Source organism: Palaemon carinicauda, chromosome 25 (genome assembly GCF_036898095.1).
Source record: "Palaemon carinicauda isolate YSFRI2023 chromosome 25, ASM3689809v2, whole genome shotgun sequence".
Taxonomy (NCBI): domain Eukaryota; kingdom Metazoa; phylum Arthropoda; class Malacostraca; order Decapoda; family Palaemonidae; genus Palaemon; species Palaemon carinicauda.
The window spans coordinates 93638590-93665186 of NC_090749.1; the positions used below are offsets into that span (position 1 = coordinate 93638590).

Sequence of the window (26597 nt, forward strand, 5' to 3'; positions counted from 1 at the left end):
TACCTGCCCTGGGTTCGTCAATTGGCAAGTCATTAGCCTGTTCTTCTCCAGCTTGTCAGTAGCCTTTGGCTGCACACCTGTCTCTTTCCTGTCGTTCCCCAACGACTTGTCGCTCTCCAAAAGAGGAAAGCAAACGTCACCAGACATGCGTTCCTCACCACTCGCTGATGCACCGATCGCTCAGATGATCGCCAACAGACGGTTGCTCATGACTGGGCTACTATAGCACTTCGGCTCCAAGAACCAGCCTCCCGATAGGTGCCAACGTTCGTTAGATCTCCGGCGCTGATTTGAGCAACTTCAATTGTGGGAAGAGAGGCCTGTAAGACCTTCTCCTCCTCGAGCTTTGGAACTCCCACTTAAGAGACGAAAGTCTCCTCCCCATCGTTCACCGTCGCAGAACATCACGCTCGCCTGGGAGAGCGGAAAAAAGCAAGCTGCAGTAATTCAAGATTCCAAAAAGACCACCTTCACGGTCGATTCCTGTTGCTCGGAAGGAGACAGCAGCACCGCACCTTCCCTCTAACTCTTCCTTGACGGCAGATAAGGCTTCCTTGTGGGGTCCCTCTTCGTCGTTCTCTATAGGGGAACTTTTGCGACAGTGCCACAATCGGTCCGCATCCGTGGTTTGCAAAATCATGATTTATTCATAGTTTGTTGTTCTCTCTATATCAATACATTATGATTTTGAGTTTTCTATTCATAGTTTGATGTTATCTCTATGTTCCAAAATATTGAGTTTGGAGCCTTGGTTAGGGCCGTTATCCAAGCCATTACGATAGGTTTCCCACTTGCTCATCCTTCGGGAACTCCCAGGATTTCCCTGGAAGTCTTTTTCTACATTTTCAGACCCAAGGCAAAGATCCACAGTCCCTCCCTGTCACGAAACTTTGGTTTCTTCCTCTCCCCTGAAGCGGAAAAGAGGAGTCCCTGATGAAGTAGCTTCACGTAGGATCAAGCTGACCCCTCTCAGGTCGTCCAAGGGGAGGTCAAGTGTTGCCATGCCCACTTCTCCTCACCCTCCTGCTCCTCACTCATTGATTCAGTCAGAGTTCTCTCTCAGGGAAGAGTCCTGATCTGACTCTTTCTGGTCTTTGCTCATTGAGGAAGTCCCGCGAGATCACAGAGTAGTCTCGAAACCTGTGGAAGAGTCCATCCTTCCCCCTACGGATGACCAACAGAAGGTTGTTCCATCCAAACCTTCTGTGCTAGAGACTTTCTTCCCTCCGAGGAAAGAGTCTAAGAATTCAAAAACTCTGCCAAAGTCCTCATTGGGGATTACAAGACCTGCAGAGGGGGTCAAGCAGTCTACATCTAGCCACTTCGATAATGACAATGACCCATCCCGAGATGATGTCTTGTGGGGGGAAGACAACGATTCAGCTGCCAGTCCTTCTTCAGAAGCTGAACAGAAAGTCAGAACATGGCATCTGGCAGGTTATAGCTTGCATGAGGTCCCTCAATGGGTTAGCAGACCCGTTGATGGCTCCTCAGGAGAGCAAGGACATGGTTCTCAACTTGCGTCTTTGGCAGTCGGAAGCCTCTAAGTCCAGCGCAGCTTTGCCCTGGTCTCAGGGACTGAAGAGTGCCCAGCGGAAGGTGTCTGCCCAGCTCTGCGACTCCTCTAGTTCTCTTTGATCAGGCTCATCCTCAAAACTCCTGCGACATCTGAGTGTTCAGCAGAGGAATTTTTATGAGGCCCTTGACGAGCGTCTCCCGGCTCTTCCTCTTCACCATTCCTTAGAGGAAATTACGAAGGGGGTCTCTCTAGAGAGACACTCTGGGCTTCAAGTTTCCTTCTCAGCTTTGGAGATTCCAAACAAAGAGAAAGTGGTGGAGTATGCAATGCAGGCTACTTCGTGGCTGGATCTATGGTTGGGATCAGTGAGAAACTGGGTGCGGACCGAGGTTTTTTCCAAAGAAGGCTCCAGGAAGGTGATGGAGACTTTCCTCCTGTCGGGTACTCGGACTATTGAGTTCATTGCCCACCAAGTAGTGAACTTGTGGGTGAACACCATCTTAAGGGGGACGGCTGTCTAATGCGTTTTATTAAGGACAGGACTTTGAAATTCATACCTCTTAATAAGGTGACTTAGGACATCTCCAGACTGCATAGGATTTTTGCCTCTGACCTTTGGTTTTGCGACACCAGGGCAATTTATCCTGAAAATGAGTGTTTTTCAAATTCTATCTCCTCCCTTGATAATTGATATTAAGACCTGGAATTTCTACCATATACAGACCTGATGTAGACCTCCAATTAAATTAAAACTTTTGCTAGATATGAATTTTTTCATTATGGTAAAAAAACGGATTTTGAGCGAAGCGAAAAATCTATTTTTGGGTGAGATAGCCATGTCGTCCTGATGGAAGTTTCTATAGGGTAGCTTCCTTGGGTATATTTGACAACGGTGATATTCCCAGAGAATTTACATTAAGGTACCCAGAATTCTAACTCCTGGAGCGAATATCACATATTAAATGAACCAGGGATATCGCGAAATATCAAAGGACGTATTCTTGACACGCCACATGGCAATCTTCACCCCGAACAGAATTAACACTTCGAAGGGGTCAAGTGGCAAGAAAACGAAAAACGAGAAAGAAAGGAGAGCCGCTCGCAAGGTACCTCTCCTATCTCGCTTCGTATGCGTGCATAGCGCCATCTGTATTCCTTGTAGCGATACACGAGGTGCTACAGATACTGTATATAGGGAGGGGTCCTATAGCCCTTTTTAGAGAAAAGGAAGGGCGGGTCCATCAGGACGACATAGCTATCTCACCCAAAAATAGATTTTTCGCTTCGCTCAAAATCCGTTTTTTGGGCTCAAGCCATGTCGTCCTGATGGAAGTATACCAGAGCATTACTGTATCTGTGGATTATCAAAATGTGCCGTTCTCTCAAGAAGGTATTTCTCAGTCAGACTAGACCTAGAGACCTAAGATGTTACCGTCATACATCTTTTCATCTAACCATAGACTATGTTAGTGCTTCCTGCCCCCTACAGGGAAGAGTCGTACTAGACTCTGGAAAAGTCTCGAAGAGTACATATACCTATGTATGAATAACAGACAAGCCAATATAGTGGTCTCACTCTATATTATGTAAAGCAAAGTTTGTAAAAGAACCGCTGTGTCGATATGAAATACCGACAAGCTCCCCGTTCGATTACTGGATTGGACAAAGGTTTATATCCGGGTAGGAGAAAAACTTATACCTCCGCTACCATCCCCTTAGGACATGAAGTCCTCCCACTAGGGGAAAGCATAAACCAATGAAAGATGCTTGCAGAAAGGAACAAACTATTAGAATTATTCATGTTAAAGTATACATAGTTTACGTACAGTAATGCTAAACCATTTTCTAGTAAAATGACATGGGCGAATGAGACGCAGGGTTTACAAGAACTAGTTTATCGACAATCAATAAAAAATAAAACAGGTTAAACAACAATTATACATATATAAGAGGAGGATAACCAACAAATAAGCATAAGGATCATAGTAAACAGAAAATTGTTTATCTGAAAGAAAAAACATTAGTGCCACTTTAAAATACCGAGGTATTAAGATCATAAAAAGTCTGTATTACTATTCAGTCACGCTGGCGTTGGAAACGCTTGGCACACGTGTCCGCACTTATGCTAGGTTCACCTTGATTATGGAACAGTCAATGTGGGCATCATAGTGCCCTAACACCTAGTCTGTAGAACAGTCCATGACTACACACCCACCCTAGAATTAATCGTCCCAATTAATTCACTGTTCCTTGCAGAGTTAAACAGCAGGTTTAACGACACTACCTACTGCCACCACAGACCTCTTCAGTTGCTCCACTTGCTTCGTCAGTCTCTCCTGCTAGTGTTTCTTTCCCTCGGGGGAGTTCACTTACAGAGACTCCTCTTCGGAGGACTGCAGAAGGTCAGGTTGCTGATCCAACTGCCCCCAGAGGGTGCATTCTTCGGAAAGTTCGCCTTCCTCTTCGTCATAGAGGCTTTCTTTCACCTGCGGTGAGGAGGCGCCTCTTTTGTTCAACATCTTTGATGCAGTCCCCCGCAGAGGAGCGTCTAGAGCAGTCATTCATCACTGCTCCTGCATTGGTCTTGGACCTTTCTGCAGATCGTTCACAATCTCCTTCGGTGGAAGGTCGTCCTTTTAAAAGAAACGTTGACCTTTCACCCGACAGACCTGCTGTCGCCGTTTCTACATGGGCCTAACAAGGCTCCACCCAAGCACGCTGTTGCGCGCCAACAACATACGCGCCCCCGAGACCTGACAAGCGCTCTTTAGTAGCTCCTCAGGCCCCATCACTACGCGTGGATATTCACCATAACCCTAACACAGGGCATCAAGAGCGTACGTGCCAACACGCGCATACACTCCAACAGGAGCATAGCTCCATCACGCGATATGCGCGCCCTCATGTGCATATGCGGCCACATTCTCCTGCGAGCCCTGCGCAAACTGCGCCCACGCGGCCTGGGCTTACGCGCCAACAGTCTCCTACGCTCCCACGCCCATCTGCGCACTAATACGTACTCACCTGCGCGCCATCAACCTCCTGCGCAACGGCACTCTCGTGCACGTCAGCGCTCTCCCGCGCGCCAACATTCTCCTGCCCGCGCGCATACGTGTCCAACATCTAACTCTCCGGCGTGCCATGCTGCGCATCATCCTACGCGCCAGGTAAAACCTGCGCGCCAACTGTCAACAGATAGCAGGACTTCCGGGAAGTCAGCAATGCTGTCTTCTCTCATGCGCCAACCAGTACCAACGCGCCAGCGCTCACCTGCGCGCCAGTCTTCTTTTGCGAGCATCCACAATGATACGCGCTTGCGCCCTCCGCACACTCGCCCATCCTCTCCAAGGGATGCGCGCCAACATTCTCCCGCGCTTCCGCACGCTGCACATGATTTAACTGCGGGCCCTCGCGCTAGGGAACTTTCTCCTGGACGCGCGCCCTACGGCCGGCACAGATGCACGCGAACACTCTACTGCGCACACTCCACCAGCCCGCGCGCACACCACCAACCCGCGCGCATGCCCCGATATTCTCCCTCGCACGAGCGTTAATATCCTCCCGTACGCGAGACTACTGAACAACGTACAGCAAGGTCGCCATCGCCTCATTCCCCTCCCCTCCCTGCAAGCGCATACCACCGCACACCACCGCACATTGTGGGAGAAGGGAAACTTCCAGAGGGGTCCAGGATCATAAAGCTACCACAGGTGAACCCACCAATGATAGTGACTCCTCCCAGGGATCCTTCAATCCCTTTCCCTTTAAAGGGCATGTCTGGCAGCGTGTCTGTCAGCTAACAGCCCTGGTTCGGTGCCCTGATCAGAGCCGTAACTCAGGCCTTCAAGCCTGTCTTCTCTGAATTGGGACCCAGAACCATGGCTTCTTCTACCCCTTTGAAGAGAAAAAGAGGCGTTCCAGATGCGGTCACTTCCCCAAGGGCGAAACTGACTCCACGCAGACCTTCGAGGCAGGTTCCTTCTATTCCTCAGACTGCCTCTCCTTCCCTTTCTGACGAAGATTTCCCATCCCCAAGGGAATCACGCGAGGAGAGACCTTCCCCCATCGCACCAATGAAGGAAACCTCTCTTCGCGCCGAGGGGTCTACTTAGTCGGGGATTGGAAGGAACAGGCCACCCTCGTCAATGTTGGAGTCTTGCATCCTTCCCAGGATGGAATCTAAAGACTCCAAAATATTGACTAAGTCCTCTACTAGGACTAGGATGGAGCCAACTAGCCACTCAGGGAATGTCCGCGACTCTCCCCAAGAAGAGCCTTTGGGGATAGAAGGAGACTTCGCTGCAAGTCCTACAGCAGGAGGAGACCAGCAAAAGTCAGAACATGCGTTTTAGCAAGTTCTGACTCTAATGAGGGCTCTCGACGGGTTTTCCGACCCAGAGATCCCTCCTTAAGAGGGCCAAGACACGGTCTTAGACCGTGTCTTTGGTACTCAAAGACAGAGCTCTCCTACATGCCAATGCCATCTATCCAGCGCTCCAGCGTTCTCTTGCGTGCCGGCACTCTCTTGCGCGCTAGCGCTCTTTGTTGTGCCAGCACTCTCCAGCTTGCCAACGACCTCCTTCGCGCCATTGTTCTCCTGCGCGTCCATGCTCTCCATTGCATTAGCATATGCCAGCTTGCCAGTGCTCGCCAGGCCGACAGCACTCTACTGCGCCCCAGCACTTTTCCGCTCGGTAGAGCTCTTCACTGCGCTAGCCTTTTCCTGCTCTAGCCCTCTCTTGCACACTAGCGCTCTCCACTGCATCAGCATATGCCAGCTGTCACCAGGGTGCCAGTACTCTATTACGCGCCATCCCTCTCCCACTCGGCAGTGCTATCCTGCCAGCGCTCTCCTTCCCACCAGTGCTCCCTTGCGCGCCAGCACTTTCCAGCTCTCCTCAGCGCCAGCGTCTCCAGGTAGCTAGTACTCTCCTGTGGGCTAGCGCTGTTCAGGTTGTCAGCGCTCTCCAGTGCCTCAGCACTCCCCAGCGCTTCCACACTCTTCAGCGCATCAGGGTTTGTCAAGTCGCCAGCGCGGTACCACTCACCAGCACGTCAGCACTCACCAGCATGTCAGCGCTCTCCAGCCCTTCAGGGCTCTGCAGCGTATCAGTGTTTTCCAGCGCACCCATGATTTCCAGCGCATCAGCGTTTGCCAGCACGAACGCACTCACAAGCACATCTGCGCTTTCCAGCTCACCAGCGCTCTCCTGAGAACCAGCACTGTCCAGCTTGCCAGTACTCTCCTGCACACCAGCACTCGTCAGCTGGCCATAGCCCTCCTGTGGGCCAGTGCTCTCCAGCTCTCAGGCGTGCTAATACTCTCCAGTGCGTCATCGCTCCCCAGCGTGTCCACGCTCTCCAGCACCTCAGCGTTTGACAGCTCGCTGGCACTTCAGCGTCCTCTAACTCACTATCGCTCTCCAACTTGCCAGTGCTCTCTAGCTCCTCAGCACTCTCCAGCATGTCAGTGCTCCTCAGCGCATCCATGCTCTCCAGCGCATCAGCGTTTGCCAGCACGACAGCGCTCCCCAGCACGACAGCGCTCCCCAGCACGACAGCGCTACCCAGCTCGACAGCAATCACCAGAACGTCATCGCTCTCTATCTCGCCAGCGATTTCCTGCGGGACAGCTCTGTCCAGCGCACCAGCTATGTCAGCACTTTTCTGTGTGCCAGCAGTCTCCAGCTCGTTAGGGCTCTCCTGCCCACTAGCTCTCTCCAGCTCGCCATCGCTCTGCAACATGCCAGTGGTCTCCAGCGCTCTCTAGCATGTAAGTGCTTTCCAGTGCATCGGAGTTTACCAGCTCACCAGGACATCATCGCTCTCCTGTGAGCCAGCGCTCTCCTACATGCCATCATTCTACTGCGCGCCAGATTTCTCCGTTTCGGTAGCACACTTCTGCGACCCAGGACCCATCGGATCGGCAATGTTCTCCAGCGTGTCAGCGGACTCCAGCGCGTCCACGCCTTTCAGCACATTAGTGTTAGCCAGCTCTCCAGTGCTCGCAAGCACCACAGCACTCACCAGCTCGTCAGGGCTCTCCAGCTCGCCTGTGTTCTCCTGTGCAGCAGAACTCTCCTACATGTCTGTGCCATCTATCCAGCGCTCCACTGTTCTTTTGCGTGTCGGCACACTCCTGTGTGCCAGCGCTCTCCAGTACACAAGAGCTTGCCAGCGCAATTCAGCACACTAGCGCTCTTTATTGCGCCAGCCCTCTCCAGCTCGCCAGCGACCTCCTTCACGGCAGTGTTCTCCTGTGTGCCAGCGCATCCATGCTCTCCAGCACATCTGCATATGCCAGCTTGCCAGCACTCGCCAGGACAACAGCCCTCTACTGCGCTGCAGCGCTCTCCTGCTCGGTAGAGCTCTTCACTGCGCTAGCCCTTCCCTGCACCAGCGCTATTCAGTGTGGTAGCCCTCTCTTGCACGCTAGCGCTCTCCACCGCATCAGCATATGCCAGCGCTCGCCAGGGTGCCAGTACTCACTCTTCAACTCGCCAGCACTCTCTTGCGCGCCATCCCTCTCCCACTCGGCAATGCTGTCCTGCTTGCCAGCGCTCTCCTTCCCACTAGTGCTCCCTTGTGCGCCAGCACTATCCAGCTCTCCTCAGCAACAGCGTCTCCAGGTAGCCAGCACTCTCCTGTGTGCTTGCGCTGTCCAGCTTGTCAGCGCTTCCACACTCCGCAGCGCATCAGGGGTGGTCACCTCACCAGCGCGGTACCACTCACCAGCACGACAGCACTCACCAGCATGTCAGCGCTCTCCTGCCCGTCAGCACTCTCCAGCGCGTCAGTTCTCTGCAGCGCGTCAGTGCTCCGCAGTGTGCAATGATCTCCAGCGCTACAGCGTTTGCTAGCATGCCAGTGCACCCCAGCACGACAGCGCTCCCCAGCAAGACAGCAATCCCCAGAACGTCATTGCTCTCTAGCTCGCCAGCGATTTCCTGCAGGACAGCTCTGTCCAGCGCACCAGCACTTTTCTGCGTGCCAGCGGTCTCTCAGCTCGCCAGCGCTCTCCTGCCCACTCTCTCCAGCTCGCCAGCGCTCTGCAACATGCCAGTAGTCTCCAGCGCTCTAGCACTTTCCTGCGTGTCAGCTCTCTCCATTTCGGCAGCACTATTATTATTATTATTATTATTTGCTAAGCTACAACCCTAGCTGGAAAAGCAAAATGCTATAAGCCCAGGGGCCCCAACAGGGAAAATAGCCCAGTAAGGAAAGGAAAGAAGGAAAAATAAAATATTTTAAGAAGAGTAACATTAAAATAAATATTTCCTATATAAACTATGAAAACTTTAACAAAACAAGAGGAAGAGAAATTGAATAGAATAGTGTGCCTGATTGTACCCTCAAGCAAGAGGGTATAAGCGTCTCCAGCTTGCTAGCACTCTCTTGCGCCCCAGGACCCATCGGATCTGCAGTGCTCTCCAACGCATTAGCGCCCTACAGCGTGTCAGCGGTGTCCTGTGCATCCACGCCCTCCAGCACATCAGTGTTAGCCAGCACCACAGCACTCACCAGCACGTCAGGGTTCTCCAGCTCGCCTGTGTTCTCCTGTGTGCCAGCGCTCTCCTGCACACCAGTGCCATCTATCCAGCGCCCCAGCGCTCTCCAGTACACAAGAGCTTGCCAGCGCCCTCCAGCGCACTAGCGCTCTTTATTACGCCAGCACTCTCCACCTTGCCAGCGACCTCCTTCACGCCGGTGTTCTCCTGCGCACCAGCGCTCTCCAGCGCGTCCATGCTCTCCAGTGCATCAGCATATGCCAGCTTGCCAGCACTTGCCAGGATGACAGCACTCTAATGCGCTGCAGCGCTCTCCCGCTCGGCAGTAGAGCTCTTCAGTGCACTAGTCCTCTCCTTTACGCTAGTGCTGTCCACCGCATCAGCATATACCAGCGCTCGCCAGGGTGCCAATACTCGCTTGCGCGCCAGCACTCTATTGTGTGTCATCCCTCTCCCACTCGGCAGTGCTGTCCTGCCTGCCAGCGCTCTCCTTCCCACCAGTGCTCTCTTGCACACCAGCATTTTCCTGCTCTCCTCAGCGCTAGCATCTCCAGGTAGCCAGCACTCTTCAGCGGGTCAGTGCTCCACAGCGGGTTAGCGCGTCCATGATTCTCAGCGCATCAGCGTATTCCAGCATGCCAGCACGAACGCACTCACAAGCACATCAGCGCTTTTCAGCTCCCCAGCGCTATTTTGTGCTCTAGCGCTCTCCTGCAAACCAGTGCTGTCCAGCTTGCTAGCACTCTCGTGCCTTCCAGTGCTCTCAATCTCGCCAGTGCGTCAGTGCAATCCAGCTCACCAGTACTCTCCTGTAACTCTAGCGCTCTCCAAATTGCCAGTACTCTTCTTCGCGCCAGCACTCGCCAGCTGGCCAGTGCTCTCCAGCTCTCAAGCGTGCTAATACTGTACTCATCAGCACGTCAGCACTTTTCAGTGCATCATCGCTTCCCAGCGCGTCTACACTCTCCAGCGCCTCAGCGTTTGCCAGCTTGCTGGCATGTCAGCGTTCTCTAAATCACTAGCGCCCTCCAACTTGCCACTGCTCTCCAGCTCCCCAGCACTCTCCAGCATGTCAGCGCTCCTCAGCGCTTCCACGCTCTCCAACGCATCACGTTTGCCAGCACGCCAGCGCACCCCAGCACGACAGCGCTCTCCAGTACGACAGCAATCACCAGAACGTCAGCGCTCTCCAGTACGACAGCAATCACCAGAACGTCAGCGCCCTCTAGCTCGCCAGCGAATTCCTGCGGGCCAGCTCTGCCCAGCGCGCTAGCACTTTTCTGCGTGCCAGCGATCTCCTACCCACTAGCTCCCTCCAGCTCGCCAGCGCTCTGCAACGTGCCAGTGGTTTCTAGCGCTCCAGCACTTTCCTGCGTGTCAGTGCTTTCCAGCGCATCAGCGTTTACCAGCTCGCCAGGACGTCATCGCTCTCCAGTTCGCCAGCGCTCTCCTGCAAGCCAGCGCTCAATAACTCGCCAGGGGTCTTCTGCTTGCCAGCATTCTCCAGCGCTTCAGCGCTCTCCGTCTCAGCAGGACTCTCTTGCTCTTCAGAGCTCTCCGTCTTGGCAGGGCTCTCCTGTGTGCCAGTGTTCTCCAGCTCACCAGCACTCTCGTGCGCGCTAGTGCCCTTTGGTTTGGTGGTGCTCTCTTGCACACTAGCTCTTTCCAGCGCGTCAGCACTCTCTAGGGTGTCAGTGCTTCCATGCTGGCCAGCGCATCAGCGTTTGTCAGCTCTCCAGCCGGCCAGTGCTCTCTTGCGCGCCAGCTCTCCCCGTCTTGCCAGCACTCTCCTGAGCCCCAGAACCCAGTGGATCGGCAGTGCTCTCCAACCCGTTAGCGCTACCCAGAGCCTCCACGCCCTCCAGTACATCATTGTTATCCAGCTCTCCAACGCATTAGTGGTCCCCAGCGTGTCAGCTGTCCGCAGCATGTACACGCACTCCAGCACATCAGTGTTAGCCAGCTCTCCAGTGCTTGCCAGCACCACAGCACTCACCAGCACGTCAGGGCCCTCCAACTCGCCTCTGTTCTCCTGCGCGCCAGTGCCATCTACCCAGCGCTCCCCAGCGCGGAATCGCTTGCCACTGCATCAGCGTTTGCCAGCATGCCAGCGCTTGCCAGCACATCAGCGTTATCCTGTTTGCTAGCGCTTTCCTGCGCCCCAACACTTTCCAGCAATTCCACGTTACCCAGCGCATGAGCTGTTGCCAGCTGGCCAGAACACAAGTGCTCGTCAGCACAACAGCACTCTCTAGCATGTTAGCGCAATCTAGCTCACCAGTGCTCTCCAGCCCACCAGCGATCTCCAGGTTTCTAGTGCTCTCCAGCTCACGAGCGATCTCCAGGTTTCTAGCGCTCTCGTACACGCCAACACTATGCAGCTTGCCAGCACTCCAGCTCGGCAGTGCTCTCCTACGTGTGAGGGCTCTCCAGCTTGCCAGTAATCTCCAATGTGTCAACGCTCCCCAGCGTGTCCACACTCAATAGCTTATATGCGTTTGTGAGCTTGACATCACCCACTGTCATGTCAGCGCTCTCCATTTCGCCAGCGCTTTCCAGCTCGCTAGTGCACTCCTGCACGCCAGTGCTCGCCAGCACTCTCTTGTGCACCGGCGCTCTCCGTCTCGGGAGTGCTAACCTGCGTGCCAGCCCTCTCCTGCACTCCAGCACTCTTTATTGTGCCAACGCTCTCCAGCGCATCAGCATATACCAGCCTGCCAGAGCTTGCCAGGACGACAGCACTGTATTGCGTGCCTGCGCTCCCCTGTGTGCCAGCATTTTCCAACTCGTCAGGAATCTCTTGCTTGTCACCGTTATCCGGCTCGCGAGCACTTTCATGTACCCCCAGCTCTCTACCGCTCGGCAGCGCTCTCCTTCGCGCTAGCTCTTTTCTGTGCACAAGCGCTCTTCAGCGCGGCTAGCCCTCTCCTGTGCGCCAGTGCTCGTCATTTTACCAGCGCTCTCCAGCGCATCAGCATATGCCAGCGCTCGCTAGGGCGACAGCACTCTCTTGTGCGGCAGCGCTCTCCAGCTCGCCAGCACTCTATTATACGCCATCGCTCTCCCGCTCAGCAGTGCTCTCTTGCGCACCAGCGCTTTCCTTCGCACCATTTCACCAGTGCTCCTCTGCGCGCCAGAGCTATTTAGCTCTCCAGCGCTCTCCAGCTCGGCTGCGCTCTCTTGTGTGCCAGAACCCTTTAGATCGGCAGTGCTCTCCAACGCGTTAGCGCTCCCCAGCGCATTCAGGCCCTCCAGCATATCAGTGTTAGCCAGCTCTCTAGTGCTCACCAGTACCACAGCACTTACCAGTATGTCAGTGCTCTCCAGCTTGCTTGCACTCTCTTATGCGCCAGCGCTCTTTAGCTCTCTCCGGCTCTGCAGCGCTCTCCTGTGTGTCAGTGCTCTCTAACTCACCAATACTCTCCTGAGCACCTGCTTTCTCCTGCTCACTTGCTGGCTTCGATCTAGCACTCTTTTTCTCACGAGTGTTCTCCAGTGCGCCAGTACTCTCTTGCGCACCAGCGCTCTCCAGTGTACCAGTGTGTCAGCTCTCTCCAGCATGATAGCACTCACCAGCACGTCAGCGCTCTGTTGCTTGCTAGTTGTTTCCTGTGCGCCAACGATCTCCAGCTTGCCTGCGCTCTCCTGCTTCCCAGCACTCTCCAGCTCGCCAGCACTGTCCTGGGCGCCAGTGTTCTCCAGTGTGTCAGCGCTCCTCAGTACGTCCAATCTCCAGCGCATCAGCGTTTGCCAGCTCGCCAGCATGCCAGCGCTCGCCAATAGGACAGCACTCATCAAAACGTCAGCTCTCGCCAGCACGCCAATGCTCCCCCGCAAGACAGCACTCACCAGCACGTCAGCACTTTATTAGCTCGCTAGCGCTCTCCAGCTTTCCTGCGCTCTCCGGCTTGCCAGCGCTCTCCAGCTTTCCAGCGCTCTCCAGCTCACCAGCACTGTCCTACATGCCAGCACTTTCCATCTCACCAGAACTGTCCTGCACGCCAGGACTCTCCAGCGTGTCAGTGCTCCTCAGCAGGTCCACTTTCTCCAACGCATCAGCGTTTTCCAGCATGCCAGCGCTCGCCAATACGACAGCACTCACCTGAACCTCAGTGCTCTCCAGCTCGCCAGCACTCTCCTACGTGCCAGCGGTCTCCGGCACTCTCCTGCATGCCAGCAACCTCCAACTCTCCAGTGTTCTTCAGCACGCCAGATCTCTCCTGCGCAGCAGCACTCTCCTGCGTACCAGCGCTCTCCAGCGCGTCAGTGCTCCCCAGCGTGTCCCCGCTCCCCAGCATATCAGTGTTGCAGGGGTTTGCAGACTGTGGCCAGATATAGCACGCAGACCACCTAGTGTTCGAATGCCGACCACACTCCAACGTTCACTACACAAAAAGATAAAACAGTGGAATAATCATAAATCTGAGTAAAAGGTAAACAATCAAGGATGAACTGGGCACTGGGCACCACTACTTGATTTTATACTGGGCAAGGGGACCCAGCTAGATTATTGCTTCCCTCTTATCTTCCCTGTAAATAGCTAAAGGTTTGTATCGTTAGAAAAAATAAGAATTATCTCTGATTTTGTCATGTCATTATTTTTACTTCCTCTCCTAATGTTCATAATGTACGAATAACTTGAAATAAAGAAACATCCTGCCAAAAAAAAAAAAAAAAAAAAGAAAAGCAGGCGGTTCTTCTTTATTTAAAATACTTTACCTAGCACATCCAAGAGAGGGACGGTAAATTCGAGAAAAGATGAGAAATTCTAAGGTTGTAGCTGGGTCCCCTTGCCCAGTATAAAATCAAGGGGTGGTGCCCAGTGCCCAGTTCATTCTTGACTTACCTTTTGCCCAAATCTCTGGGTATTTCACTTTATTGTTTTTGTTTAGTGAAAAGGTGTTTGTTCTGTAACTGACATACAAACCACGCTATTTAATAGAGGTTATTACTTTCGGCGTAGCTGAAATGACGAGCCATTAGAATTTTAACGAGGATTTACTACTCCCCGCTGACGTGCTTGAGCTCACTTTGCTCTCGGCTCGGTTGGTAGTCGGATGTGTCCGCTCTCACCCTCCCCTCTCTGACAGCCATTAATGTCTTCTTGCTTTCTCTCCTACAGGTTTGAGTGTGAAGTTTGCATCTGCGAACATGCGCAAATGTCCTGGATTACCCGACCAACCTTGTGGTACATTTATGTCGGCGGTCGAGACGGACCCTCACACCCTTTGTCCATACTGTGGGGGCCAACGGTGTGATAGTAGTAATAAGTGTGGTGAGTGTAGGGAGTGGTCTACCTCCCAGTGGGAGAGGTTTTCTCGGCGACGGAAGAAGTCCAGGCGGGATATTTCTCCTTCGAAGATTTCTTTGAAAGGAGAAAATCCTAAGGGCTCTTCTTCCGTTGCCCAAACCTCCTCCGAAGCTCCCACTCGATTGGTTTCTTTCGAGAGACCGTTGAGTGGTAGCGTAGACTGTGGTTCTGTTTCCTGATCTCGGGGTTCGAGAGATGGCGTTGCCTCCCCTAGCGAGGCAGCTCCACCTCTTCCCCTGGGTGAGGATTTAAATGTTAATGTCGATGTAACTGATTTATTCCAGCTTTGGTCTTCCTTGGGGCTCGAGGGCTCGCCCTCCAAGGAAGCCTTGTTTGACATCATCCGGTTGGGTGCCGCTGTCAAGCAATCGCCGACTTTGGCAGAGGTTGATCCTCTGTCTATCGTTGACATTGTGGTGTCAGAGGTATCCAGTGCGGTATCTCCTAATACCTCTGCAACTTCTCAACCCGCAGTAGCTGAAGGCTTAGTTTCTCCTGTTCCTGCTCAACCTACGAGGGGGGAACTAAGTCCAACAGTCTCTACTGCCGGTGATTCTCTCCCTCGGGGGAGTTCACTCATAGAGATTCCTCTTCCGAGGACTGCTGATGGTCAGCTTGCTGACCCAACGGCCCCCAGAGGGTGCATACGTCGTAAGGCTCGCCTTCTTCTTCGCCAGAGAGGCCTTCCTTCACCTTATAAGTCGGTGAGGAGGCGCCTCTTCGGTCCATCATCATCAGTGCAGTCCGCCGCAGAGGAGCCTCGTCATCGATCTCCGACTGTTCCTGCTACGACCCTGGACCTCTCTGCAGATCGTTCGTGATCTCCTTCGGTGGACGGTTGTCCTTACAAAGGGCATGCCGACCTTCCATCCGTCAGACCTGCTGACCAGCCGTCACGGTTCCTGGCTGGTGATGCGCTTTGGGCGCCAACTAAACCTGTTGCTGATATAGCGCGCCGGCGCTCACCTGCGCGCCAGTGCGCACCTGCTGCTGAGGTTCCTGATAAAGCGCGCCAGCGCTCACCTGCGCGCCAGTGCTCACCTGCTGCTGAGGTTCCTGATAAAGCGCGCCAGTGCTCACCTGCACGCCAGTGCTCACCTGCTGCCGAGGTTCTTGATAAAGCACGCCAGCGCTCACCTGCTCGCCAGCGCGCCACTGTGTGCCCACAACCTACTGCGCGCTCTCAACCTACTGCGCCCCAACGTTCTCCTGCGTGCCAGCACTCACCGTGTCAGCGCTCTCCTGCGCGCCAGTGCTCACCTGCGCGCCAACGATCTCTTGTGCGCCCACGATCTTCGGATCTGGGTGCTGTAGGGAAGTTTAAGACTTCTCCTACTCGCCAGCGTTTGCCAACGCGCCGTCTGCTTTCACATGCGTGCTATCCCTCGCCAGCGCGCAGTCGCACTAGTCGCCTACACGCACCCACGAGGATGCGGGTGCCCTGTGTGCCCACGCCCATCTCCCACAGCAGTGATGCATCGCCAGCTTGATGTGCGCCCAAAAGAGGTGCGCCAACGTACGCAGGTTCCACCTGCGCGCCCGCGCGCAAGAGATATCTCTCCTGCGCGCGCCCAACGACATCTTCTAGAGCGCACGGGCTCTTCATCCTGAACCTGCGCGCGCGCGAACATTCAGCCTCGCGCGCGAGCGCGCAATCTGCTCCCGCGCACTCTCCAATGTCTCCTGGGCACGCTCCTATGCGCCATCGCTCATTCGCGCGCGGGCATCAGCAGTCTCCCGCGCGCGAACCCGGGTATTCCCCATTGCGTGAGTGCTATCGCTAGCGTGATCGTCAATACCCTCCCACGCGGGAGGCTGCAGGACAACGCGCGGCAAGGTCGCCATCGCCGCATTCCCTCCCCCCGCAAGCGCAGAACAGCGTGCTCGTTGTAGGGGGGAAGGTTCTAGAAAGGTCCAGGGGCATTTCTTCTTTGTCTTCTTTTTCGTTTCAGGCGAACCCCCCTTTGGAAACTCCTCCCAGGGATCGGTCGATCCCTGTCCCTCCATAGGGAGTGTCTGACAGCGCAGCCGTCAGCCAGCAGCCTTGGTTTGGGGCACTAATCAGAGCTGTTACGCAGGCTTTCAAGCCTGTTCTCTCTGAATTGGGCCACAAATCCTTGGCTGCGTCTACTCCCCTGAAGGGAAAAAGAGGAGTTTCGGACTTGGTGACTGCTCCGAGGACTAAGCTGTCTCCTCGTAAGCCTTCGAGGCAGGCCCCCTCCCCCCCCCAGACTTCTTCCCCCTCCCCTTCGGACGAGGATTTCTCGTCCTCAGGGGAGTCACGTGAGGTGAGACATTCCCCCATCGCACCAATGAGGGAAACCCCACCTCGCGCTGAAAAGTCTTCTCGTGTAGGGGCGGAGAAGAGCCTACCTCCGTCGTTGTTGGAGTCCTGCATCCCTCCCAGGAGGGAGTCGAAGGACTCCAAGACAGTACCAAAGTCCTCGTCAAGACTTAGACCGGACCCAGCCAGTCACTCGGAGAATGTCCGCGAGTCTCCCCAAGAAGAGCCTTTGGGGACAGAAGACTTCGCTGCTAGTCCTTCCGGAGGAGAGCTGCAGGAGTCAGAACATGCATTTTGGCAGGTTCTGACCCTTATGAGGACTCTCAATGGGTTTGCTGACCCAGAGATTCCTCCTCGAGAGGGCAAAGACACGGTCTTGGACCGATTGTTTGGGACTCAAAAACCCTCTAAGGCCAGTGCGGCTCTGCCCTGGTCTCAGGGGGTTAAGAGTACCAGGGACAAGATCGCAGTCCAGCTCTCTGAGCTAGCCTCCTCCAGCCGATCCAGTGCCGGCAACAAACTTCTCCCACCTCCTCGTGTACAGCTGAGGAGGTACTTTGAGATCTTAGAGGAGCCTTGTTTAGCTCTTCCCCTTCACCATTCTTTGGAAGAGCTTACAAGGGGAGTCCCAGGGACAAGATCGCAGTCCAGCTCTCTGAGCTAGCCTCCTCCAGCCGATCCAGTGCCGGCAACAAGCTTCTCCCACCTCCTCGTGTACAGCTGAGGAGGTACTTTGAGATCTTAGAGGAGCCTTGTTTAGCCGGCAGGTCTCATTCTCGGCGACTGAGATCCTTGATCAGGAGAAGGTTGCGAAGTGTGCCATGCGGGTTCGATATCTGGTTAGGGACCTTAGGTATCCTGATACGTTCGGAGGATTTATCCAATGAACGTACCAGGAAAGCTATGGAGACCTTTTTACTCTCAGGCACTCGCACGATCGAGTTTTTGGCCCACCAAGTCTCGAACTTGTGGGCAAATACCATCCTGAAACGTCGGGATGCGGTGTCTGAGAGGTTCCATCAGAAGGTCCCTAGCACCGAGAAAACCTGCTCAGATATTCTTCCGTGATGGGAACGAACCTATTTGAGCCTAAGGACGTGGAGCATGCCGCTGAGAGGTGGAGGAAGTCCCACCTAGACTCCCTCCTACATAGGGCTTTGACATCCAAGCCCTATAAGCCCCCAGCAGCCCCGTCCTAACAAGACCACGAAACCGACAACGGCAGCGAAGACAGTGGTGTCTAATGACAGGAAGGCAAGAAGCCCTCCAGGGGAGGGAAGAATCCTAGAGGGAGCAGCCGAGGCCGCAAACGCTAGGATTGGCAATCCCCCTGCATGTCCACCAGTGGGGGGATGCCTTCAAATTTGCGTAGACAGGTGGCAGCAACTCAGGGCCGATTCCTGGATGATTTCCGTAATCAGTCAGAGATATCGCGTCTCGTTCACAACATCTCTACCTTCCCTGATGACGAATCCAGTGTCATTGAGCTCCCTTGCCATGGGATCAGCAAGGGGGCAGGCCCTTCGGGCAGAAGTCCAGACCATGTTGAAGAAGGGCGTTCTCCTGGAGGTCCTCGACGGGTCCCCAGGCTTCTTCAGTCGACTCTTTCTTGTAAAGAAGGCGTCTGGAGGCTGGAAACCAATCATCGACCTCTCGGATTTGAACAAGTTTGTCAAGCAAACTCCGTTCAGCATGGAGACTGCAGACACGGTCAGACTTGCAGTGAGACCTCAAGACTTCATGTGCACACTGGATCTGAAGGACGCGTACTTCCAGATCCCAATCCATCCGTCTTCAATGAAGTACTTAAGATTCAGCCTAGACAACAAGGAGTACCAGTTCAAGGTGCTGTGTTTCGGTCTCTCCACAGCATCACAGGTTTTCACCAGAGTGTTCACCCTAATATCGTTGTGCGCACACAGGATCAGCATCCGTCTCCTCTGTTATCTGGACGACTGGCTGATCCTAGCAGACTCTGAGTAATCCCTTCTTCGACACCGAGACAAACTTCTGGGACTTTGCCAGGATCTGGGGATCATGGTAAATCTCGAGAAGTCCTCTCTGCTTCCCACTCAAAGACTGGTATACCTAGGCATGATTATAGACACCAATCTCCACAAAGCCTTACCATCAGACGATAGGATAGCAAGGCTGAGGAAGGTCGCAAGCCCTTTTCTCAGACGAGAAGAGCTTCCAGCCCAATCGTGGTTACGTCTCCTCGGTCACCTCTCATCTTTGGCTCGTCTAGTTCCCAACGGTTGCCTCAGGATAAGATCCCTCCAGTGGCGACTCAAGTCTCGGTAAAATCAAGGTTGCAATTTCCCGGACGTCATGATCCCTATGGGACCTGCGGAATGGACGGACCTCCAGTGGTGGGTGACAGAGGAGAACCTACGAAGAGGAGTGGATCTTCTCGTCCTCCTCCCGGATTTGATGCTGTTGTCAGACGCTTCAAAGCAAGGGTGGGGGGCCCACGTTCTACACCACAGGACCTCAGAGCCTGTGGTCAGAATCAGAAAAGTGCTTCCATATAAATCTTCTAGAGATGAAGGCCGTTTTCTTGGTCCTTCAGCATTTCCAACAATACCTGGCGGGTCACTCTGTGGTGGTGATGATACTGAGATGGACCGAAGTCCACTCGATTCCACTATCGGCACGCTTCATTCCAGGCAAGAGGAATGTGCTCGCCAACAATCTGAGCAGAGCGTCTCAGATAGTGAGTACCGAGTGGTCTTTGGATCGTCTAGTAGCCAACAAAGTCCTGACTTTGTGGGGTTCCCCGACTGTGGATCTGTTTGCGACAGCATTGAATTCAAGCTTCCATTATACTGCTCCCCAGTCCCGGATCCCAAGGCGCTCTGGCAAGATGCCTTTCAACAACGGTGGGACAACATCGACGTGTACTCCTTTCCCCCGTTCTGTCTGATGAGGAGGGTGCTCAACAAGACCAGAATATCGGTCAATCTTTCAATGACCCTCATATCTCCGCTATGGCATCACGCGGAATGGTTTCCGGACCTTCTGCAACTCCTAACAGAACTTCCGAGAGAGCTTCCTCCACAACACGATCTACTCAGACAACCACATGCCAACATCTTCCACAAAGCCGTAGCTTCGCTATGACTTCACGCCCGGAGATTATCCAGCATCTCCTCGCTGAGAAAGGATTTTCGCAACAAGTAGCGATTAGGATGTCTGGACATCTGTGAAAATCATCCGCATCTGTCTACCAGGCAAAGTGGAAAGTCTTCTGTTGTTGGTGTCGTGAAAGGGGTATCTCTCCACTCAATGCCACTATTCCAACAATAGCTCAATAGCGGAGTTCCTCGTGTATTTGCGGGAAGAAATGCGCCTTTCAGTCTCGGCGGTGAAAGGCTATCGCTCAGCCTTAAGTCTAGCCTTCAGGCTCAAAGGAATGGATATTTCTTCCTGGCTAGAACTTTCCCTCAGTCGGAAGTGAGACCTCCTCCATGGAACGTGGTTCGAGTTCTCAGGTCTCTTTAGAGACCTCCCTATGAACCATTATGCCAGGCTTCAGATCGCCACCTAACTTGGAAGACGGTGTTCCTACTAGCTTTGGCATCGGCCAAGCGAGTCAGTGAACTTCATGGTCTCTCATATGACATCGCCCATTCAAGGGGAAGGGAGGAGGTAACGTTCAAATTCGTCATTGAGTTTATTGCCAAGACTCAGAATCCGAGGGTGCCGGAACCTCGGTTCGACTCCTTCCAGATTTTGAGTCTTCGTTCTGTAACAGATGACCCAGACCATCTCCTACTGTGCCCAGTAAGGAGTCTGAGGCTATATCTCAAAAGACCGGCTGCAGTCCGTCCTCAAGTGCAAGCATTGTTTGTTAGCACTCGGAAGACTAAGAGGAGGGTCACCAAGAATACCATTTTGGCATGGATTCGTAGGGTGATCCATCTGTCCCTGAATCCAGACCCTCCTCCGTCACGTCGCCCTAGAGCACATAATGCCAGGGGCGTAGCTACATCCCTGGCCTTCAAGAAGAATTTCTCAGTGACGCAGGTTCTTCAGGCTGGGGTGTGGAAGCGTCGAACAACCTTCACAGCCCACTACCTGCAAGACGTGACCCACAGGAGGCTCGATACGTTCCCTATCGGCCCTGTGGTGGCTGCACAACAGCTGGTTTAGTACCTCGGGTTCCTTAGTGGACAAGTAGCAGAAGGTTGAGGGGATTGTTACCCGGTCTTAGTCTGCATGAATGAAAAGGTTTGTCTGGCCCTTATTCTTTTCTTCATCCTCCCCTCTCATGGGGAAAGCAGCATCCTGGGTTCTCTGCATAGCTGACCTCAAACCACTGCAGGTAAACCATGCTCCCTTGTGTTCCTAGTATTAAGTTAATACTGTCACGTCCCCATACCCTGACGAGGTGGTATTTGGAAAGTCCTAGTCTACAAGTTTCCATCTAAAGAACTTCAGAACAACTTCCTAGGACGAGTCACACTTCTTCATACCTTCACACACATCTTGTGTAGGCCGCAATCCTTGCGTAGCAAGGTTCTAGCGAGGTGCAGGGACTCCTTATTTCTTGGGTGCTTGCACAATCAAATAACGAGCCCCCGGGCAAAGCCAAAAGCCAGTACTGGCTGGGACGCTCACCCTTCCTAATGGGTGAGTCACCCCTATTAAATAGCGTGTTTTGTATTTCAGTTACGGAGCAAATGACAAATTTGTAGATAATTTGTATTTTTCCTAACTATACAAACCTTAGCTATTTAACGAAACTTGCCCGCCAGCCCTGTCCCCCTTGAAGTCCTACCTCCAAGCAAAGTGAGTTCAAGCACAGGTGTGTGTGAGGGGGGAAGGTTAGCAAGCTACCCTCCCTACCCCCCCCCCCCTCTAACTAGCAGTGGGGTAGTAAACCCTCGTTAAAATTCTAATGGCATACAGAAGTTCCATCATTTACTGGCTGGTCATTCTGTGGTGTTGATGACTGACAACACTACGGTCGTGGCTTAGGTGAACAAGCAAGGCAGCACCTTTGCCATCTAGCAGTGGAGATGCTAAGATGGGCAGAAGACAACTCATTGTTCCTGTCAGCCTGCTTCATTCCAGGCTAGAGGAATGTGCTTGCAGACAATCTAAGCAGAGTGACTCGGATGATGGGCTCCGAGTGGTCTTTGAATCATCTAGTAGCCAACAGTCCTAACTTTGTGAGGTTCTCCAACTGTGGATCTGTTTGCGACATCCCTGAACAATAGGCTCCCTCTCTACTGCTCTCCAGTTCTGGTTCTTCAGGCTTTCTGGAAAAATGCATTCCAGCAACGGTGAGACAACATCGACGTTTACGCCTTTCCCCTGTTCTGTCTGATGAGAAGGGTTCTCAACAAGACCAGATCATCTAAGAACCTGTCAATGACCCTCATAGCTCCGCTATGTCATCACACCAAATGGTTCCTGGACCTTCTTCATATCCTGACGAAGGTTCCAAGAGAGTTCCCTCAACTTCACGATTTACTCAGACAACCACATGTGAACATCATTCACAAAGCCGTAGTATCCCTGAAAGGCTACTTCTCAGTAAGGCTGAAAGTAGTTAATATTTCCTCTTCGTTGGAATTTTCTCTCCTCATACAGAGTTTCGAGCTTATCTGCCCTCAGTCGTAAGTTATACAACCTTCATGGATTGTGGTTCTTGTCTTTTGGTCCCTGAAGTGTGCCCCTTAGAAACCATTACACCAGGACTCAGATACCCACTTGACTCTGAAGACAGTTTTCCTATTTGTATTGGCCTCGGCCAAGAGAGTTAGCGAATTTCACAGTCTTTCATACACTGTCTCCCATTCAAGGGGATGGGGGAGGTAATATTTGGCTTCATCCCTGAGTTTATCGGCTACGCTACTCCCAGATTTAGGCCCTTCTGGATTGGGAGTCTTCATAACGTAACCGATGATCAAGATTAACTGTTACTTTGTCCAGTGAGGAGTTTGAGGTACTCTCTCAAGAGAACATCAGCAGCTCGTCCCCGAGTTTCAGCACAGAGAAGGTTAAGAGCAAGATCACCAAAAACACCATCTCTGCTTGGATTCAGAGGGTCACTGACCTGGCCCTGAATCACGATCCTCCTCCACAGACGAGACAAACCAGAGCTCATGACGTTAGGGGCATCAGTATGTCCCTAACGTTCAAGAAGAACTACTCTGTGGTGCAGGTTTTATAAGCGGGCATGTGGAAGTGTCAGAATACCTTCACCGCCCACTTCCTGTAAAACGTGACCTACATGAACTGGAGACGTTCTCCATTGGCCCTGTGGTGGCTGCACAACAAGTGGTTTAAATACCTCAGGCTCCTTGAAGAACAAGCAGCAGATGGTTAAGGGCAAAGGTTACCCAGGATTAGTCTGGGATGAATGTTAAGAATGACTGGCTCTTTGTCTCTTTCATTTTCCTCCTCTTGGGGAACAGCACCTACGGTCCTCTGCAAGTTTGCCTCGTCTATCTGCAGGTAAAACCATTTCCTTGTGTAACCAAACATAGAAATAATGCTTGTTGCATCCCCATACCCCCTGGCGAGGTGGGATTGGGTAACGTCTATGGTTGATTCAAAGAGTCCTATGTTTCTGAGAAATCTTACCTAGACTAATCACACTGCTTGTCTCACACAATCACACAGATTGCTCAGGAAGCTAACCAGGTTTTGCACAGATTTTAGTGAGGTATCAGGGTTTCTCCCTGTTACATGCGGAGCATGTACGTGGAAAAACCCTGGGTCAAACACCAGCCAGTTGGTTTGGACTTCCACCCTCCTAAAGGGTGATTCTTCCCTAATAAAGAGCAAAAGGATTTGTATTTATTGTCAGAACAAATGACAAATTTGAAAGTAATTTGCATTTTTCCTAACGATACAAACCTTAATCTCTTTGGTCCACCATTACTTGTACCCTTGTAAGTCCTGCTTGCAATCAAAAGTGACGAGACAACACAGGTGTGTGTGAGCGGGGTAGCAGGCTACCCCTCCACCTCCGCTAACTAGTGGTGAGGTAGTTACACCTAGCTAAAAGTCTTATGGCTAGTCCTCCAGCCTCCCGCAAATTATATCCCTAATAAAGAGCTCAAGATTTATATAATTAGGAAAAATTCAAATTACTTAAAAATTTGTCATATTTATTTTATGTCCCCTTTCTTCAAACAAGGTGGAGTCGGGCAATGTCTAGATTATGAATGGGCTCACCCCCACTGTGTACTTATCTATTTACCTCCCATTGAAGTCTTTTACTCCTTCCAGCACTGAATGCCCAGGCTGTCATCCTACGAGGAAAATGAGGTGTCAGGCTGCCTCTTGAGGAGCTCCTATGAAGCACATGAGGTCATCCTGGGACAGGAGCCAGCCAGTTGGTTTGAGGTTCTCAACCCACCTTAAGGTGAGTCCCCTATGTAAAGAACAGAAGGTTTGTATGCTGCACTGGAACAAATGACAATGGTTCCGTAACTGGAATACAAACCAACGCTATTTTTAGGGGATTTATAGGGGTATTACCTTCGGCAAAGCTGAAAGGACGAGCCATTAGAATTTAGCGAGGGTTAACCAACCATACTGCTAGTTAGTGGAGGGATGGGGGTGTTAGTAACTTCCTCTCTCAACTACACACCTGTGACTGTACTTTGCTTTGCTTTTGGCTCTGATGAAGAATGGGTGTTACTGCTCTTCTTCCTCACCAATTTGGACAGCCATTACTAATCACTTTTTTGCTTTTTCTTTTCAGTTTGTGTGTGCCTTCCCTGCCAGCCATGCGTACCTGCCCTGGGTCTGAGGACCGCTCCTGCAGAGTATTTATGTCCACTGAGGATACCGATCCCCACCTTTTGTGTCTGGCTTGTAGGGGGCAATGGAGTGACATAGATAAGAAGTGTAGTGAGTGTAGGTAGTGGTTTGCCTCCCAGTGGGAAAGGTTTGGTCGACGGCGGAAGAAGTCTAAACGGGATTCTTCTCCTTTGAAGGTTTCCTCAAACAGAAGAAACCCAAAGCTGCTTCTTCCACCCCCATCTTAATGAGAGAATGCCTTGATGGAGTCATGGAGCTTCAGGACGGCATATCGTTGTGAAAAAATTAACACTATCGTTAGGAAAAATACAAATTATTATATTTTGATGCTTGCATATTTTTTTTAATGTATTGTTATATTTTTGGTCCTACCCATTGTCTAACGACATTTTTTTATTGCAGCACGCCCTACTCCCTGTTGGGTTGTGGTCGGCATTCGGACACTAGGCAGTTCGGGTGCTACCTCTGGCCACAGTCCGTAAACCACTACATAATTTTTGGTGCCCAGACCCGGGACACACCTACCTTTAGGGATGGTATTGTCATCGAGCAAACGCCGAAAGGCTTAGAAGAGCCTGAGCTGGGATGTGGAGAGTCTGGTCAGGATTGTCAGTGACCTGGCAGCTCAGGTCAAGTCCCTGATACTTCAAGTGGCGGCCCTGAAGACCGTTGAACCGTCCCCAACGTGCCACTGCTTGGCCAAATTACAATGGTCTGGCAATCCCAGTGACTGGAGCAGAGCCACTAATTGGAGGTCTCCAGCCCCCTCCAGGGTTCACACCATTACTCACCCCTGTACCAGGCTTCTGGGAGTCTCCTACTGCAAGTGGACTGCTGGCTTCCTCGCCTGTTCCGGCAACTGATCCCGTTAGTACACCAGAGACTGCAGCCAGTAGACTAGGGGAGCAGTTCCTGGACAACCCGGCCGAAGCCAGTAGGCCTGAAAAGGCTCCAGTAGCTACGGCTAAGGCAGCTCTTGCCATGACAGGGGCCATTCTCAAACGGAGATGCCAGGCCAAGGAAAAGGCCAGACCAGCAACACCCGAAATGACTATGTCCCAGGAGTCCACCAGTGAAGATTCTGGTAGCGAGACTTCTGATGACTCTTCCAGCTCCTGTCTCAGTGTCAGCTCAAAAGACACTGTCTCCACCGACCACGTCCAGTCCCTCCAGACAGAACGCAGTCTGTCTGATCTACTTAAAGTCCTCGACTCCAGGAGGAACCCCAAGCCTGGAATCTTCCAGCTGGAAACTGGCCAGAGTTTTGCCCGATTCCTGAGGGATTTTGAGGCCTACTGTGCGAGTAAGTATACCGCAGGAAGCTCTGGCTGGTGGACTGTTGATCTAGGGAAATTTCTGAAGGGAGAAATCCAGGAGGCGTTTTCGGTCATGGGGGGTCCCGAGATCTCATACCCCGCCATGAAGGAACGCCTCCTCGATTGGTGCCAAGAAGCCCGAGAGAGGCGTGGTAGAAAAGCCCGGTTCAGCAGTGCCATTTGTGGCGAGGGCGAACTGCTGAAAATATACGCTGTCCGGTTGGCCTCCCTGTACAGGTTGGCCTATCCACGCCGTTGTGCGGACCGTAGGGAGCTTAGGCGGAAGCTCCTCAGAACTGTTCCGAGCAAAGCTGCGAGTTGGCTGGAACAGTCTGTGGCCACCATTAATGTCTCTGCTGGCCATCAGGCCACTTGGCTGGATGTTTTACACCTGTTGAGTGTTCTCGACGAGGCCTCCCGTCAGCGAAGCCAGAAGGTAGAGGATTTGGCCATCAGTTGTGTGGGACAGTTATATCACGGCACATATGCCGACAGGGTTGCCATGGTTGCCCCCAGCCGTTCACCTGGACATGACAGAGCGTATTTACGCACTCCTCCTCGACCTGTCCCCAAACCTGCACCTGTGGAAGTGCGCCTGCCACCCATCGCATACCCCGGATAGATCTCAATTCTAGAGGAGGTACTGTGCATGGTGCCGAAAACCAGGGCACTTTATGGATGAGTGTCGCAGCCGCCTCAACCTGTGCCTACGTTGTGGCTCGTCCAACCATCACGTCGCACAGTGTGGACGACAGGCGCCGCCTATAAGTAGATCACCGGTTCAGAAGACGGCCAATGCCCGCAGCCCTGGGAGGGAGACTACCTCTGTCCAGACTCCTTCAAGGTGGGGAGCAGTACCGGTGAGTGCTACTCC

General features: G+C 52.8%; 1 protein-coding gene and 1 pseudogene across 1 annotated transcript in view; one reads left to right on the forward strand and one right to left on the reverse strand.

Moving 5' to 3' along the window:
- The window catches only part of LOC137618716 (zinc finger protein OZF-like), a 912062-nt gene that overhangs the window by 63403 nt on the left and 822062 nt on the right, over positions 1–26597 (reverse strand). The window lies entirely within an intron of this gene.
- Positions 1–26597, forward strand: part of LOC137618715 (zinc finger protein 83 pseudogene) — a 637840-nt pseudogene that overhangs the window by 32622 nt on the left and 578621 nt on the right.